The sequence below is a fragment of the Nannospalax galili genome, unplaced genomic scaffold (assembly GCF_000622305.1).
Source record: "Nannospalax galili isolate Female #2095 unplaced genomic scaffold, S.galili_v1.0 scaffold281, whole genome shotgun sequence".
In the NCBI taxonomy this organism is placed as follows: domain Eukaryota; kingdom Metazoa; phylum Chordata; class Mammalia; order Rodentia; family Spalacidae; genus Nannospalax; species Nannospalax galili.
The window spans coordinates 3,485,183-3,488,829 of record NW_008349068.1 but is presented as its reverse complement, the minus strand read 5'-3'; positions in this window follow the sequence as shown (position 1 = coordinate 3,488,829).

Below are 3,647 nucleotides of genomic sequence, written 5' to 3'. Positions count from 1 at the left end.
ATACACACACACACACACACAAAATCAACAAATTAAAAAAATTATATTTGAGGAGGAAGCATGGAAATTTACGTCATGCTAATAAGTAGAGGTGATAAACATTTCATTGAAATCTACCCGATGACTTTATAGACATACACCAAGGGCAACAGATTATGACTAGTAATAATCACATACATACAGATTAGAGATGCATGTGCCAAAATCTCAGTGTTAGTAGCAAAAACAATGAGTCTTTCAGCAAGGAACAATATATTCTAAAACGAAATGGAGATCTTTTTTAAAGGTTAAAAACATTCAATTTTATGTCTTACAGGGTTTATACTGAGTTCAATATTGTATAACTGTATTAATTCAGCTGTGAACCTAGAAACTTACAGCCACTTGTGAAAGAGATGTACTCTTGCTCTGGAGTGTGTTACTGAATGTTAAAGCTGTAATGAAATGCTTCTTCCAGTCATGTAGTTATTAAAAATTTAAAAAAAATTGTAAAAAAAAAAAACCAAAAACAAACAACAAAAGAAAAACAGGACTTTGGAAACTGAGACTATAGAGATGGACATGGGACTGACCTCTAGTACCAGCTTCTTAGGAGTCTTAGGTGGGAAGAGTTTGAGGCCGGTCTGTGCAATACAGTGAGCCTCTGTATTTAAACAACAGTAACAACAAAACAAAATGACAATAAAAACACCCAAAGAAAAACGAAGAGGGGAATTGGAGGAGAGGGGAAGGAGGAGGAGGAGAAGGGGGAAGAGGAGGAATTATTGATTCCAGAGCCTAGCCCCCAACTTGATGTAGCTCAGGGGCAGAGTGTTTGTCCGGTCCTGGTTAGAAATGCAACACTGTGGGGAAAAATTCTACTTATTTCAGGTTCTCTTCGGTGAAGAGAAAATAAATAGGATTTGCATTTATTTTTGTTTGTTTGTTTGGTTTTTTTTTTTTGAGACAGCTGTCCTGGAACTCACAATGTAGACCAGGTTGGCCTTGAACTCACAGACATCCACCTGCCTCTGCCTCCGGAGTGCTGGGATTAAAGGTGTGTGCCACCATGCCTGGCAGAATTTGCATTTATGGAGTATATTTAGCTATTATATTACATATGGTCCTGTAAAATCACCCCTTTCAGGCATTTAAGAGTGAATGTGCTGAGGTTTTGGAAGCCAGCAATCTTGCCCCAGTTGGCACAGTTAGTAAATAAATATTAGCTTTGAGATTCACACATAGTTTTCTGACATAAATTCACACTTTGTCTTACTACCTAACACTGTAGGCACATTCTAAAATAAACTAATATCTTCTCCTTAGAACAGTTGGTATTGACAAATGCCAAACTTCTATTCCTTTGTGGGAGGACTTTTTAGAAAATATTTCCTGGTTTTCTTTTTTTTATAAAAAAGTTTATTTATTTTGGGGGCTGGAGAGTTGGCTCAGTGGTTAAGAACACTGGTTGTTCTTGCAGAAGACCTGGGTTTGAATCCCAGCACTCACATGGCAGCTAACAACTGTCCATAACTCCAGTTCCAGTGGATTTGACAGCCTCTTCTGTCTTCCATGGGCACTGCATGACATGGGCACACTTACCTACATGCAGGTAGTACACGCATACACATAAAATAAAAATAATAAATATTTTTTAAAATTTCACTTACTTTTTTAACTTTGTGTGTATGGGTGTGTGTATTGCCTGCCTGTATCTAAGTGTATCCATGTTGTGCAATGTACTGAGGAGCTCAGAAGAGGGCATCCAATCCCCTGGAACTGGTGGTACAGATGGTTGTTAGCCACCATGTGGGTGCTGGGAATTGAATTTGGGTCCTCTGCAAGAGCAGCCAGTGCTCTTAACCACTGAGCCATCTCTTCAGCCCCTTGTTTTATTTTATTTTGAGACTGGGTCTCATGTAACTCTGGCTGGCCGCGAATTTTCTAAGCAGCTGAGGCTGGCCTTGAATTCCTGTATCTACTCCTGTATCTATTTCAATACTGCTAGGATTATAGGTGTGTGCCACCATGCTCGGACTAACTTATATTTTAGGATTTTCTTGGGGGGGGTGGTGTTCCTTCAATATGTAACTCAGGCTGGCTTTTAACCCTCTCTCCTCCTGCCCCAGTGACCTGAGTATTGAGATTATAAGTACATGCCACCATGCCTTGCTATATTTTAAGATTCTGGTTAAGTCTGAAGGGCACCAGAATCTCAGCTAAATTTACAATTCTTTATTGCAGCCTGTAACTAGCTGGGTATTTTGTTTTAATGCCAAGACTAGAGTCTTTCCCCCTCATCTTCCTTTGTGTTGACTTCAACTTGTGACTATTGCTACTAAGTCTTGGTAATGTTTAGAAACATAATATGCTGGGCAGAGGCAGGTGGATCTCTGTGAGTTCAAGGCTAGCCTGGTCTACACAGTGAGTCCCAGGCCAGCTGGGGCTACAGGAAGACCCTGTCTCTTTTTTTTTAAAAAAAAAAAAAAAAAAAAAAAAAAAAAAAAAAAAGCAAAAACTAACCTGGAATAGTACTGTGTGTAGGTATCTGGTGACAACCAAGAGGAGCAACTGGTCTTTACTTAGTACCGTGTGCTGGAGCACGCGTCCTGTGCTTTGTATTGTCATGCCATCTAACCCCTGGAACACTGCAGGGACTTTTATTAGCTCCATTTTTACAAATCAGGAGACTGAGGCATTAATTAAGGAGTTTGCCCAGGGTTCGAGTAAGAAAATAGGAAGCCAAGTTTTTAAGCCAGATGCTCTGACCCCAGAGAATATGCCCTTAACCACTATGCACCCTTCTTATATATGTGGGGGAAAAAAACCCAAACCCAAAACAAGACAAAACCCAAAGACCTAAAATCTGGAAAACAACTTAAAGTATTGAAGAAAGAATAAGGTTACTGTAGACTTGGGGGCAAAGGGGGGAGAGGGGTATCAGAAGGACAAGATTTTGAGTAAGGCATCAAGGCTATATGGAATTTTTTTCTCTTTTAATTTTGTTTTGTTTTGTTTTTGAGACAGGGGCTCCCTGTAGCTCCAGCTGGCCTGGAACTCAGCTGTGTAGATCAGACTGGCCTTGAATTTACAGAGAACCGCCTGTCTCTGCCTCCCAAGGGCTAGGATTAAAGGTGTGTCACCTTGCCTGGCTTTTTTTTTTCTTTTTTAAAGAAAATAGAATTTCATGTAGCTCGGGTTAGCCTAGAACTCCTGGTCCTCCTGTCTCCCCACTGTCTAAGCATTGAGATCACAGGTATGTCCTACCATATCTGGCCATACTGGGATTTAATTGGGATGGCTGAGAATCAAAAACATCAAAAAAGAGATAGAGCTGGGTATGGTGGCACACGCCTTTAATCCCAGCACTTGGTGGGCAGAGGCTGGTGGGTCTCTGTGAGTTCAAGGCCAGCCTGGTCTACATAGTTCCAGGCCAGCTGGGGCTACAGGGAGACCCTGTTAAAAAAAAAAAAAAAAAAAAAAAAAAAAAAAAAAAAAAAGAAAAAGAAAGAGATAGAAGGATCAAAACAGGTCTGGCTATGGATTCTGTTTGGGGGGAAAGAGCACCAGTCAAACAGAAAAATGAGGCTAATAATATTTAAGGGACTCTTACCTGCTTTTGTCTCATTTCTTCCTCTTTCCGGCTTAAAAAAAAAAAATGTTATTGT